Raw genomic sequence first — 15,328 nt, forward strand, 5'->3', positions numbered from 1 at the left:
TATCAAATGTACAGTCATTTTGTGCCATTTCATACTGAAATTGTATCATAATCAAATCTTGAGTTGCAAAATGCTTCTCCTTAATGACATTTCGGTTTTATGAAAAGCAGCTGAGTGAGAAGACTAGAAATAAGATATTGATTTCTCTGTAGACTGCTAGATATGATTAAACTTTTTCTTACAGACTTGTGAGAGCTGTTGCACTTTATTTTTGCTCCTCTTTCTTTGCTCTCTTTCTCCTGAATTTCATTCATGATTGACACACTTACATCAATTATTTTCAGCTGAAACCATTATCAAAACCTGGTTTAGCATCATCAGGCAGTGAGACTTTACAGTGGTGGGTGCACAGAGCATGCACACAGTATCATACCTAGATAGTGATGCTCCAAAGTAGCCATTGATTTTGTAAAAGCCAATTGGGAGGATATCTCAGAGATTTATCATGACTATATGGTAGAGAGGGAAAATGAGAAGAGAGCCAGCATTTCCAGGAGGCAGAGAGAGAACGATGAATGGGCTGGAGAGCTGAATGGAGGAGGAGGAGGAATGGGGGCAGAGAAGATGTGGTGGATTTGGGAATGATTATGAGCTTTATAACTCAGCATTAGAGCCTCCATTAGAAGGGTGATTGAGTGCATGTGTCTGTCAAAGTGTCCTGTTTCTTCTTCATCACTGTCTGCGTCCTAAGATGAATGTTGACCATTATAGTGGCTCATTCTCCCATCAGCTCATGTACACTATCATAAACACACCAGCAGTCTTGAGCGGCACATTAAAAACATCTTATGACCCCTCCAAAAAAAAAAAAAAAAAATCAATGAAAGCTGTTACACAAATGGAGAAAATCTGACAGGTGAAACGGAGCAGTGGATCTTGATCAGGGCACTGGAAGGGAAAGATATGGAGTGGAAAGCTTATTTTAGTCTTCCTCCATTATGGCGTTTCCTATGGTTTTTGTGAGCAAAGAATCCTGAATGACTTGATTGGACATTTACAGTGTGCCGTGTGTAGCATTTCAATGAGATAGTTTACAGCTGGTATATGGGGATTTGATTGGAGGCTGAAGCTCAGCGCAAACTCCCCCCTGAGCTTCTAATTGGTTATTTATCTGGAAAACATGCCATTTAGCCGACATTACTTAAACTAAACAAGCATATAGCGCCGTGCATGCTCACATACAGCCTCATACAGACATGGATGTGACACATATATACACTCACACAGACTTCAACGCAGCATAAATCTGCTGGAAGCGTCTCCCAACCATCTGCAGTTGTAATAACAATCTGGTACCTAAGGCTATGCTCTACTGTTCTATTACAGCACACTCCTCTACACACTTCCCCTGCAGTTATCTCCTCTTCTCTCTCCTACCAGTTTCTCTTTTCTTTCACCATCTCCTGCCTTCTTACCCCTCCACCCTCTTCTCTCTGCACATAGGGCTTGTCCCCCTCTTTAGCCCATCTCATACTTGGATCGGCTCAGTCCTCATGGCCGGAGATTCCTCCGTAATGAGATCCCTGGAGGAGAGAGGAGTAGAGAGGGGCAGCAGAGGGGAGAAGAAGAGTCGAGGCATGGTCTCCTCTCTGACCCGCTAACACAGAAAACCTCTGGAAGACTTCAACCCCCCCATCCCTCTCCATCACTATTTTCTGTCTCCCTCACTCCATCATCTCCCCCTCCACCTCTTCCTCCTTGCCTCTGCTCATCATCAATCTGCCATTACTGTCCATTAACAAGATCAGAGCCATTTTAATCCTTCTCTGACAGGATTCCTGCTGTGCGTACAGTATGCTTGGTTCTTTTGGAGAGCTAAGAAAAAAGAAGAGTCAGAAACTGGTGGTAGTCCTAAGAGAGGAGACACTATCACAATGCAGATTATTTAATGTAGGACTGAGCGATTTGGGAAAATAATCCAATTAAGATTTTTAAAAAAAGATCTAATCTAGATCTAATACGCAATTATTTCTTTGTTCCTCATCTTGTGTGTTTTTCAAAAAATATGAGTAATAAATAACTCTTTATTGTAACCGACACAATATCAGGCAGATGAAACATAAACAGTTTTTTTCCTGCCCCCCCTTCTTTCCTTGGGACCAGAGGATGTGCTCCGTTTATTAGGAGACAGGAAATGAATGTGTATTTTTCTTATGTGTACATGGACTTCTCCACATAAATACATTTAGAGATTTACATATCATGCCCTATAGTGTGTGTTTTATGCTTGATCTGATTTGTTATGTGCATTTAAGGATCATAAGTTGTTTCTATATCTTTTCCTCAACTCTGATGTGATCATCAGCACTACTCGTACCTCTTGTACAGTCATTCCCTAAAGCTTATTACTCCTTGCTTCAGTAACAGTTCTCATTTTAAGTTTGTTTATCCTTTTTCTTCAATAATCCTCTTCCATTATTTAGCTCCAGTCTTGATCTTTCACAGCTTAGTCCTCTTTCCACTGACCATAAGGAGCTTAAGTAGAAAAGAGTGATGAACCAGTCAATGATTGTTAAAACTAGAGGCGCCTTGCTGATATCATAAAGTCCAGGCTCTGACAGCAAGCTGCTGATTGTCTCATTAGTCTTTCTCTAACGGAGAGCTGAGAGTCTACCTCACTGCTCCAACAGTGCATTAACAGTTTAAGAGGGAGTTCGATAAAAGAGACTATTAATGAAAAGTTCTCTCGCCATTTAGCAAGTCTGAACTTACCAATGTGGTTGGTGGGTGGCCATGCAGATACACAAGCATGTTCCAGTACCCCTTACATTAATTTATTTGGCTATCTTTCAATCTTCTCTTGCATAATTTATTTCCCTCTTTATATCTAATGCAAATTTAAGATCTGAAAGTGATGCAAAATGCTTGTGCAGTGCATGTTTCCCTGCTGCAGCAAACCACTGATTTTGTACCTATCTTCTTTGGGGTATGATGCTTTGCCTTTTACTTTTCTTTTTGCACTGACAATGTGGGTATTTTTTCATTGTGTCCTCTAGAAATCTTTAAAATGCATTTATTCTGGAAAAAGACTCTGACAAGTCATTTACCTTTCAATAGCGGTAGCAGTGACAGCAGACAGACCAAATTAACCCAGACATTCCATCCAACTACAGTATTTTCAAGATAGTCCCTGTGCACCCCGAGGTGCTCCCAGGACAGATCAGAAATATAATCGCTCCTGTGAGTTTTCCATCTAGTCTACCTCAAGATCTTCTCCCAGTAGGACAGGGGCATGTTAAAACTATTTTCTCTGAGGGCCATCAACAGAAAAATGTAAGGATGACTGGGTCTCTATGATATGCTTCCTCTTTAGTGTATTAAAGTTAGTTTATTATACTGGCCACATCAGAGTACGATCTAGACCTGCCCTATTTGTAAAGTGTTTTTAGAAAACTTTGGTTTTAAATTGGTGCTATATGAAAAGAGATTGATTAATAATTACTATATGCAGTATGTTGAATTTTGGTGTATGTTTACTGTTCTTTGAACCTTTCTTACATGCAGCTTGGAAATAAAAAAATAGTTGTATTTACCAGTTCTGGGTGTCTAGTAGAACATTTCTGTTGCTGTGGTATTGAAACAGGTAGAGTTATTTTTTTTTATTTTGATTTCTCAAATCATGACAACTCTAGGCTGCAGTTGACCTGCAGGTCGTACACTATGGACACCACTGCAGTAGGATTGCATTGGAAACAGGGTGCAAAGACCTTAGCTTTGCTATTTATGCAAGGGGATAATCAGGTATTTGGACATAGGTTCTAGGAGATTTGTGTGATACAAGGTATCATTTCATCAAAGTTTTTGCTTCTTGATAAGGCTTGCGGCTGAAGGGCTCAATTGATTCTCTGTTGATGCTTCCTAAGATCTTGTTTTGAAGGATGACATTGTATCATTTAGACTGATCTATGACCACTCAGCCATGCTGTGTGCATCTGTGTACGCAACTTAAAAAAAAAAAAAAAAAAAAGGTAAATTAATTAAGGCCTTTATTTCATTAGCGAGTGTGGTCCTTGTCTTGTAACATCCCATCAGAAGTCCTCATGTTGTGGCAGAAACGACTAAGTGTGGTGTTTGCATGCTAGTGTGTGTTTGTATTATTGGATAAGTGTGTTAAGTATGCCAGTGGAGCTTCTAGCATGGATTTCTCACATGCACATTTGATCTATCTGCCCTGTTCTCATGTCTTTTTGATCTATGAGTCAGGGATTAAGGGAGGGCAGTTTTGTCCTCTGGTTTGATGCACATAATGAGTATCCATTCTTCACTGCATCACAAAGAGAGAACAAAACACTTTAAAGGAGTGAACAGATAGACTGGAGATTGCTGTGGGCCAAATGCCAAGGCTCTCCTCTAATGCATGTGCTCATGTTAGCGTGCACAAACTTAGCGACGGTGCTTTACTGTGTTGGGGAATCTTCCCAGCCGAGAGCATTTGCTTTGAAGTTGTGCCTTTGTCTATAATAGATTGGTGAATCTTTGAAGCCACTATGAGAGCATATGTATTTGTATATGCATACATCAACTGTAAAGGTACTGTACTGCCATCTGTGTGCTTAGACAAACAGTACATATGTGTGGCATACACACCTGCACACAGAACACCTGTCTCTCTGGCCCCTCTTGCACTTTAAATATTGGCCCAGTGTGTCCTCAAAATCTCTTAGCGTCACCATAGCAACAGTGAACTTGTTCAGGATGTCTTTATTTACCTATGCAAATGACATCTTGCAGCTTCCAACCCATCAATCACAATCCCGAGCATATTTTAAAAAATCCGCTGAAAAGGTGGGAACTGTGTGTCTCAAATCTATGAATTATATAACCTTAATTGTGCGCAGGTTTGTCAATAGCACAATAGATGTCCGCCAAGTGCTCTCTGCACAAAATAGTGAAGATTTTGAAGCTGTGGCGTAGTACCTCAAAGCCTTTTTTGTGGGTTTTAAATCAGAACTAGTCTTGTTTATCTTTCTCTAATCCTATAATCCATGGTTTTCCTTGTCATTGTTTTTGTAACTGTTTTCATGAAGCCTTAAGCACACCCAGAGGCGTTTCACCTTCACTGCTCAGCTTATGTTGTCTGTTTACTCATTATAAAAGCAAGAAATGTTTGAATTAAGTAGATTTACAGCCATTTAGAAAACTTATACGATGCCTTTCCCTCTATCTTTCAAAAGCTGTTGAAGCCCTTGTCTTATCATCCTATCCCTGCTCTTTTTTGACTTTTCTCCTGAGCCTCACCTCCTGAACTTGCTTTAGTATATAGTTTTCAAGCTCTGAGGAACTTTTCCTTGTCTCTTGCCTCTTTCTTGTATCTGTCTCTCTCCTCCACCTGAAATTTTAAAGTTCTCTTAAACTTCATATTTTAACACTGCTGTGCAGTTCATTAAAATATGCATGGGTTCAAATGACGGAGGATGCAATGAATCTGGAAAGCTTCTGTCATATTCTTCTCTCACTTTCCACCAATTCACCTGGGACAGAAGCCAGAAGCTCAGAGTCTGGAGGATGGGGGAAAACTACCTTTGGGTTTAGGGAGGAATTGATACACCAAATGATTTCAAGCATTCATGAGTGATGTGGATATAGGCGACCAAAATACTCAAACTGGTGAGGGTGTCTCTACAGACCCTGCAGGAAGGATGGAGGACCCCTGATATTTGAGGAACTCTTTCACGAACACATTATTTGTATTTTTAAGAGTGAATTTATGGTCTTAAGGTATCAAACTGCAGTATTATTGCCTTTCTTTTAAGTCCAGAAAGAGACTCGTTACTGCTTCCTTTGCCTGGAAGGAATTTAAAGACTTGATCTGCTCTTATTGGACCCTTTCAAGTTGCAAACATGTGATACACAGTGGGTCCTTCTGAAGAGCTCAGTGACTTCTAGCATTGTACCGTGTTGGATGCAACCTTTGCAATAAGATGGTTTGTGGAGTTTCATCCCTACAGTCAACTGTAAATTTTTGATATTATCAAAAATGGAAGCATTTAGGAACAGCAGCAACTCACCCACTAAGCAGAAGATCATGTAAAATCACAGCGCAGGGTCAGCTACTACTAGGGCGTATGATAGGTAAGACCCACCACATACAATCCCCTCTAAAAGTATTGGAACCATGGGACCAATTCCTTTATTTTTGTTGTAGACTGAAAACATTTGGGTTTGACATCAAAAGATGAAGATGAGACAATAAATAAACATTTCAGCTTTTATTTCCAGGTATCTACGTCTGGATCTGATGAACCACTTTGAAGAACTTTGTTTGAACCCATCCATTTTTCATATGAGCAAAAGTATTGGAACATGTGACTGACAGGTGTGTTTTGTTGCCCCGGTGTGTCCAGTGACATTGATTATTCAAACAATAAATAGTGCTGAATGTCCACGCTCAGTTTCAGATCTGGGTTTTGCCTTTGGAGACTGCATTTATAGTTAGAGGTGTAACCAACATGAAAACCAGAGAGCTGTCTATGGGTGAAAAACAAGCGATTGTGAAGCTGAGAGAAGATGGTAAATCCATCAGAGCCATTTCACAAACATTGGCCACAGCCCGTATAATCATTTGGAATTTCCTAAAGAAGAAAGAAACCCCTGGTGTACTCACTAACAGTTGTGAATGGTTAGACCAAGGAAAACAACATCAGTTGACAACAGAAACATTGTGAGAGCTGTAAAGAAAGACCCTAACACAACTGTTAGTGACATCATCAACAACCTCCAGACGGCAGAAGTGAAGGTATCACCATCTACTGTTCACAGAAGACTTCAAAAAAAGTACAGAGGCTACACCAGAAGATGCAAACCACTCATCAGGAAGAAGATAAGGAAGACCAGGCTGGAATTTGCCAAAAAGTACAGAGACAAGCCTCAAAAATTCTGGGACAAAGTTTTATGGACCGATGAGACAAAGATGAACCTTTAGCAAAGTGATGGAGAGATTTAAGTTTGTTGAAAGAAAGGATCTGCTCATGATCCCAAACATACAAGCTCATCTGTGAAACACAGTGGAGGTAATGTCATGGCTTGGGCTTGCATGCCTTCTTCTGGGATAGGCTTATTAATCTTCATTGATGATGTAACACATGATGGTGGTAGAAATGAATTTGGAAGTCTATAGAAACATTTTGTCTGCCAATTTCAAGAAAGATGCAACCACACTGATTAGGAGAGCCTTCATCATGTAGCAAGATAAAGACCAAAAAAACACAGTCAAAACAAAACAGGCGTTCATCAGAGGCAAGAAGTGGAAGGTTGTAGGCTGGCCAAGTCAATCTCCAGATATGAACCCTAAAGAGTATTTTAGCTGCTAAAGAGGAGATTGAAGGTAGTAACCCCCCAAAACAAACAACAACTGAAAGAGGCTGATATTTTGATCTATTATCTCATATTCATCTTTTAGTGTCAAACCCAAATGTAATCATTTTCTTGAAGCAGTTTCTAAATGCCTGATCAGTAATGGCAAACAGGAAACAAAAGCCTCTGTGTACAGATAATGACTACTTATGACTTACTGTTCTATCTCCCTGAACATAATGGTTGTGTGTGCATGAAAGGGAAGAGGTTTACACCACTGCTTACAGTAAAACATCTTCTTTGAAGAATGATGTCATGCATCAACTGCACCTCCTGCATTCATTCAGAAGAGGCTTTTTACTGCCACAGAGTGAACAGGGTGGACGGGAAAGCAAAAAAAGAGGTTCAAACTTAAAATAAAGAGAAGGCTGGGAGGAGAAAGGAAGAGTGGGAGACAGTAGACCAAAGCAGTTCTACTGAGTGATCATTGTCTTTTGTCCACTCACTGCTGATTTTGACTAGAAGTTAATGGTTCAGTAAATTGCTTTTTCAGTTAAAAGAGACTGTCAAGGTGTCTTAAAGCCATATGTATTATCTGAGATCATATAAATTAGGACATTTGCACTTTTTTCATTCTAAAAAAAACTCACCTCTTAAACAGTGATAGACTTGCATTAAAAAAGGCTGGACGAATGTCATTTTCCGCACTATTCCAACTGTTGACGTGAAATATTTCAGCTTAAACTTTTATGACTGACTACAGCAGAGAAATCAGTAACACAAAACAAAGAAACAACACCAGCTGTTGTACAGTGACATTAGAGGTCACATATTTTACCCCTTTAAGACAAGTTTATATTGTTCTCAGAGGTCCCCAAAACATGCCCGTGAAGTTTGTCGCTGAAAAAACACTCCAGTGTTGGATTTTTGCATGTGTAAAAACCCCTCTGTTTCAGCCCAGCTCAGAACGAGCTGTTTCTGTGACTGTGGATTTAAATGTTAATAAGTTGTCTGACTACACCCCTCTGAGGGAATGGATGTGGCAGAACTGTCTTCCAAGCGGGGAGGCCAACCGAATCTGTGGATGGGGCTAACTCCCCACATGACATCATAAGGGGAAAATCTGAAAACGGTTTGTTTCAACACACATTTTCTGAAAGTTGTGGGGGGGTCTGATTCTTGGGGGGATTTATGGACAGGCCAGGGGCACATATTTTTGTTAGAAAAGCCTGAAAAAGTGTATTTTGCATTATGTGTAACCTTTAGTTTAAAACAACCAGAGTGGGTTAAAGCACTAGGAGACATGATGCAACATGATATATGAGAAACAACTGCAACTGCACAAAGATAGTGGGCCAAGGAGTGCTCTTGCCAAATGGTGTCAAACTACCAGTGCAGACCAAAACATGCTGGTTTATAAGTTCAAATTTGCTAAAAATGCAGATATCTAAGTTAGTTTATTGATCAATATTCATATAAAAGATACAAATATCTATCTGATTTCTGATTGGCCAAAACAGCCCATACTCGTTGGCCGATCCTCCATTTGCCTTTATTACAAATGACCAGTTACAAACACATCCTGATTTTTGATGCATTTGTTCCTAGTCAAGACTCAGATTTGCTATTTTTTGCAAGATCTTGGCAAATACATGGTATGACTTGTGTAAATACTTCTTCAACTAAATTTTCTACAACCTGTAAAATTCCACATTAGAGGTTTATTGTGCACTTGTTTTATCTGGGCCTTAAAGCATTCAACTTTAGTGGAATAAAACAGAGAAAAGATATCGATCATCACATTGACCCTGATGACTGTTTCCACCTTCCCAATTGATGATTTTAATGGAGTATCATCTGCATAATAGGGCTGCAACAATGATTCGATAAAATCGATAAAAGAGGATAATTAAAAGTGTTGGCAAAAAATGTATGTATCGATTCACTGTGTCGCGTGATTATGGCGTCACTTCGTGTGGCGCGGAGCTGTTTATGTCATGCACAGTCAGCTGATAAACTTTACTTTGGCTTGGTTTAGTACTTCTCTGATAAAAATCTGATGGTTAGTGGGAAAAAATTAAGTAGATATATTCATCATCTACCATGTCTCATGACAAAGAGGAGATGCTAGTGATCTGAAAATGGCTTGTTGTCGTAAAACCTCCGGCGGAAGTTTAGTTTCTGTTATGTTACGAGACTGGATAAAAACAATAGTGCTGGACTGTCAGGCGTTCACTTAATCCATGACATTTGCCTCACTTTGTGTCCGCTAAAGCAGAAAAGAGGAAGGAAAAGCACATCTGCATCCTGTGACAGAGAATAGAGCCTCTGCAGACACACACAAACAAACACAGGCACTGAAGTGCGCACACATGTCACGGCTAAGCACTCGAGTATGTAACTCAAAGTATGTTGTTAAAGACATGCTTCTATAATAAGCTGTAGGGTCCGCTACCTTCAGAGAAATAGGCTAATGAGAAAAAACATAAAACGAGAGATGGGACCGTCATCAGAAAAACATTTAGAGAGCGGCAGGGATTTAATCTGTGCTCTGTCAGTAGGGTACATCTATTTTAGACTTCTTAAACAGTGTAAAATGCTTTAACAGTGTCAAAAGTTGAGAAACATTTCTACTGTGTTCTATTGTTTTACCACTTTCCAAAATAATGATAATGGCTACAAGTTATTTCCTCTCACACTGCCACAACAACACAAATTAATGTGATGTGTTCAATAATGAGGATGGAAGCAAAAAAAGTAATGCCTGAGTTACTTTTCAAAGTAACTAGTTACTTTTACAAAGCAGTAACTCAGTTACTAAGTTACTTTTTTCAAGCAGTAACTAGTAACTGTAACCAATTACAATTTTTCAGTAACTTGCCCAACACTGAGCATTACCATAGTATTGATAAGTTAAAAAGTTTCCATTTTCTCCCATAAGGGATCCATTAGTTATCAGTAAATTTGTTGAGCTTAATCTAGAAGATAACTGTATTATTCACACCTTAACTGCGGAAATTTTTCAGGCTCTAATATTTTAAGATCTTGAGCACAGTTTTGTTACAGTAAGCAGGGGAATGTATGCATGTGTGCACATAAAACACAAAGTGAGAAACAGAGAGAATATAGCACAGAGTTACCACTTTTATTGTTTAAGCAGAGGAATGAGTACTGTATATTATCTTATATATTCAACAAGAAGCTGGCTGGGAGTCATAAGAGACTAAGTTGGCAGGAGGATGAGGAGATAAAAAGCTTACGTGAGGAATGGGGGTATGAATCTTTAAAACTGTTATATGCAGCTTTCAGGAAGAAAAATGACTCATAAAATAATTTAACTTACTCCAATTTGTGGTCACATGGAACCTTTAGAATTGAGGCAGTGAGGCAAGTATTTTACCCTTATTAAACAGAGTAGCACCACTACAGTAGAGCGGCTAATGACTAACCCCAGATGGCATTCTGGGGATCCAATTTTTCTGCTTTTGGATTTTTATTTACTCAGCAGAAAAAAAACTCTTGCCATCGAGAAGTAAAAAATGATCCACATAAATTTTAGAACTTAGATATTTGCATCAGTTAATTATTTCTACTGCTTGTTTAAAAAGTTGATATGGGATCTATATCAAATATAATAAAGGGAGAATAACTCTGCCTTCTGAGCTCAGTTTTAATTACAGAGCGTATTATCATTTCTGTATCTTCTCACATCTATTCTTCTCTCGTTCTTGTTCTCTCACACTTTCTGTGTGTCGGCTGTTAATTGACTTGTCCGTTACCCCAAAAAAATTCTCTCTGTGCTGTGTGAGGAATATAAATATCCTCCTCTTTTTTTAGCCTCTCACTCTTATATAAAGGAGAGAAAGGAGATATTACTGTTTGACAAAGTGACACTTGCTCTAAAAATACTAATAGCTTTACACCTGAACAATTTCAGATATATTTGAAATACTAACCTCAAGGCACCTTGTACTTGACAAAATGATTACAGGTTTGCAAAATAATCCATGAAAAAAAAGCATTTCTTAGTTTACATATGAAGACATGCCACTTGTCAACTCTTTCATATTCTGCTTTTTATATCCTGCTCTTACCCTCATTTTTCCACTCCAGCTGGAAAAAACACAATGTCACCTATTTTCGTCATCTCTGGTGCTTTGTCCACCATTCTCCTGTCTCACTGGTGGACAAGGTCGACTGCACTTATGCAGAGTCCCAGACACTTGAAGACTATGGAAGAAGGTCAAAGCGAGCTTATGTGCTCTTCTATAGGTGGTCCTGTTAATTCTTTCACTTTGAATTTCAAGGCCAATAGTTAAAGAAACAGCAATCAGATCAGATGAGGTGTATGAATGGACTTTCAAGTCAGTATTTTGAATGTAGAGGGTTGTGTCTACATGGTAACTAACTCTTGAAATCCCTGCACGTTTTCTCTCTCATGTTGAAAACTGCTGATGTGTCAAGTATGAAACCCATTGTCAGGATTGATCTATTAATCAACTCAAGCCTTCATCTTTTCCAAAGAAAATTCATGTAAGGTTAACATTCCCACATGGACTATAGCTGTAAAATTAGGTTAAGTTAAGTTTAAGTTGGGTTAGGTTAGGGTAGACTAGTTTAGGTGAAGTTAGGTAAAGTAAGGTACAGCTAAGTTAGAATTAGGTTAATTAAGGTCAGGTTAAGTTTAAGTTGGCTTAGGTTGGTCTAGACTAGTTTAAGTTGCGTTAAGTGAGGTTAGGTAAAGGTAAGGCTAGGTCTGGCCCTAGGTGAACATGGCCTATTGTATGTAAACTAGACTTCAAGGCAGGCAATGCAGATTAGAATCTGGTCTATGGCCCTTTTCCCGCATGCCATTTCTGGCATCTCCCTGTCTCTCTCTCCCTATTTTCATTAACTATCTTCTGTCCTGTCTTCTCTCAATAAAGATAAAAAGCCCCCAAAATACTTAAGAAATCAAAGGGTTTAACTCACTCTCTAAACACTCACACAGCCATTGTCAGTGATTTGTGCCTCAAGGAATGGACACCGATGTTTTCTTAGTGCCAGTGAAGCATCGAACAACCTCCAGGCAAATTTCCTTTTTCCATGTGGCATTTGGATCTGCAATGCAAAGGATTTTGACTCTTTAATTCACAGAGTAGCACCATTCATCATGGACTCTTTCCCATGGTAGACAATGTGTGATGCTTGAACTGGTTTCTGTTATGCTGTATATAAATAAAGACTTGGTTAGGTTGGGGAAATTTTTGTTCATTAGGTTAGGTTAATTAGGTCAAGTTGCGTTACATTGTGTTATGTTGCATTACGTTACGTTATGCCAGTTTTGATTAGGTTAGAATTGGGGCTGTCAAAGTTAACGCGTTAATATCGCGTTAACTCAAATTACTTTTAACGCCGCTATTTTTTTTGTCTCACGATTAACGCATAGGCGTTCTGTGTGACCCTTGACCCATCCCGTAGTTTGTCAGATCAGTAAGTGGCGCCGTGGTGATGCGGTACAAGTGTGCAGAAATGGATAAAGGACAGAGACTTTTGAATGGCAGGTTCAGCTTTCAGATCATGCCAGATAAAACTGAAGTTATTCTCTCCTACTGTCAACATGAACTGAGTTATCAGGAGTTCATAGAATCTTTAAACAGCCCATACCATTCGCTAGCCAAGCACACCGCTAATGCAGACAGCTGCCCCCTCCATGCTGGAGTTGTTTACTATGGAGACGCTCAGACAACACTGCAGGGATGGACTCGCTATCTGGCATACCGGGCATTTCCCGGTGTGCCGACGCACTTTTGGGCCTGTATGATTTATTCATTTATTTATATCTGCTATGAGCCGGCACTACAGCTGCGCTGACCCTTTATATTGACTGTTGACTGGTCCGATCACGTCTCCTAAATGTCCGTTTACCCCTGCTCCCATCCACACTCCTCTCCTGCCTGAAATTGAAAGTATTCGGAAAAAAACGAAACTTACTAAAACGTTTGACTGGAACTGTAAATAAACGACAAATTTAGAAAACAGTCCGTCAAGATGCTGCAAAAGTGTTAAAGACTCTGCAGTCCCTATAGGAGCGGGTCTGATGCTGGTGAATATACAGCTGCATCATGAGGAGGAGGAGGAGACAGAGCAGCAGAGCTGGTGTGTTACAGGGGAGCAGAGGTTACAGGTGAGCCTGAGAGTGAATGGGCTCTGTAGAGTATCATAATATAAGCTAAAAAGCATTATTAGACTATGGGTCTCCTTTATTTAGGAAGAAAAAAATGGTTTTAGATTAAAATTGTAGCTCTTCTATGATCTGAAGAATGAAAAGATGGTTAGGTTCTCTTACTTTACCTTAAAAGTTCTCCACTGAGACTTCTTTGACTTTATGTGTTCATGAATTTTGAAAAGCAGCTTCACATGTTTGTTTATTGACATCATTCAAGTAAATCTACTGGACTGTTTCAGTAATTTCTTACTGTCAGCATTTATTTTACATTTGAGCATTTTTTAGTTTGAAAGTAAAAATGTGATAAATAATAGCAGACATTTTTTAAGTAATTAGTTCCTTTTTCTCTTGAGCAGGGCAGATATGTCCACCTTTCTCACATCAGAACATTGAAACACCATTAGATGTGAGCTCTCAGCAGAGACTTGACTTCTCCCAGTAATCTGTAGTGTAATTAAAGGGATGTAAAGGGATGTTTCTGTGAGCCTTTATTTCCCTCATGTGAGGCTGAAATTCTCTGCTTTAGTGTGAAGGATCAGGAATGATCTTTGAGTGATTTAAACTTCACTGACCGTGTTCTTTATGTCCATGTGTGATGATGAGATCTGTTGTTTTGTGTTAAGCTGCTGAGAACAGAGGAGTTCACTTCTAGAAGTCTAAAGTTTGACTCTGCATTGTGGTATTATTCAGTAATGTTACATTAAGGTCAGTATCTCCATCTGTTGTGGCTTGTTGGGCTTGAGTTTATCATGTTATGCTCTCAGCATATTTTTGGAGCATTCAGTATCTTTGAGCTCAGAATTTTCTGGACTTTATCTGTCGTTGTTTCGGGCTGTTGACATGAACAAACGTTTGCATAAAGAAAGCATTTTTGTCCACTTGTATTGATAAGGGTATTTAAATCTTGAGAAAAGTACTGTAAGGTACATTTTGAACGGACAAAAAAAAGTGCAATTAATTTGCGATTAATCGTGAGTTAACTATGGAATTTGTGCGATTAATCGCGATTAAAAATTTTAATCTATTGACAGCCCTAGTTAGAATATGTTAGGTTAAGTTGGATTAGGTAAATTAGGTTAGGTGTGTTACGGTAAAGTTAGTTAGGCTTGGTTATGTTGTATGTAAGTAAATTAAGTAGGGTTAGGCTATGTTAGCTGTAGCTTTTGGTTAACTGAGGTTAGGTTAGGTCAGGTTAGGTTAGATCAGTTTTGGTTAGGTTGGGCCATGTTAGGTTATGTTTGGTTAAGTTTGGTTAATTAAATTAGGTTAGGTTAGGTGTGTTTTGGTTTAGTTAGTTAGGCTTGGTTATGTTATGTAAGGTCAGGTAAGTTGGACTGTGTTATGTTGTGTTTGTTTAGGTTATGCTAGGTAAGGAAAGATTAGGTTAGGTTGGTTAAATTAGATTGGGTTAAGTAAGGTTAGGTGTGGTTATGTTAGGTTTGGTAGGTAATTTTAGGTTTGGTTAGATTAGGTAAATTTGGATTAGGTTAGGTTAAATTAGATTAGGAAACTTTGGCTAGGTTAGTAGGTTTTGGTTTAGTTTGGTTACTTCATGTTTATCCAAAAGTTGATCTGTTTTGCAGTGACTACATCAGCCTGTGTTTCCATAAACATGCTCATGACAAGAAAAGACAGACAAAGTGATGACAGTGCTTAAGACTAAGATGGTTACCCAAAAAAGATGAGTGTAGGTAAAAGGAGATTTACAGCTTGATTGGAATAAAGAAATACCAGCAAACACCAACAAGCTAAGCCAAATTAAATATGCCATCAGTGAAAACAAGATAAAGTAAAACAACTTAAAAGATCCATAAAAAGATCAAAATG

The 15,328-nt window shown here is 38.9% G+C and overlaps 1 protein-coding gene across 3 annotated transcripts in view; it reads left to right on the top strand.

Moving 5' to 3' along the window:
* Positions 1-15,328, top strand: part of schip1 (schwannomin interacting protein 1) — a 393,999-nt gene that overhangs the window by 32,976 nt on the left and 345,695 nt on the right. The gene's annotated exons all lie outside the window — the stretch shown is intronic.

The sequence above is a fragment of the Cheilinus undulatus genome, linkage group 2, assembly GCF_018320785.1.
Source record: "Cheilinus undulatus linkage group 2, ASM1832078v1, whole genome shotgun sequence".
NCBI lineage: Eukaryota > Metazoa > Chordata > Actinopteri > Labriformes > Labridae > Cheilinus > Cheilinus undulatus.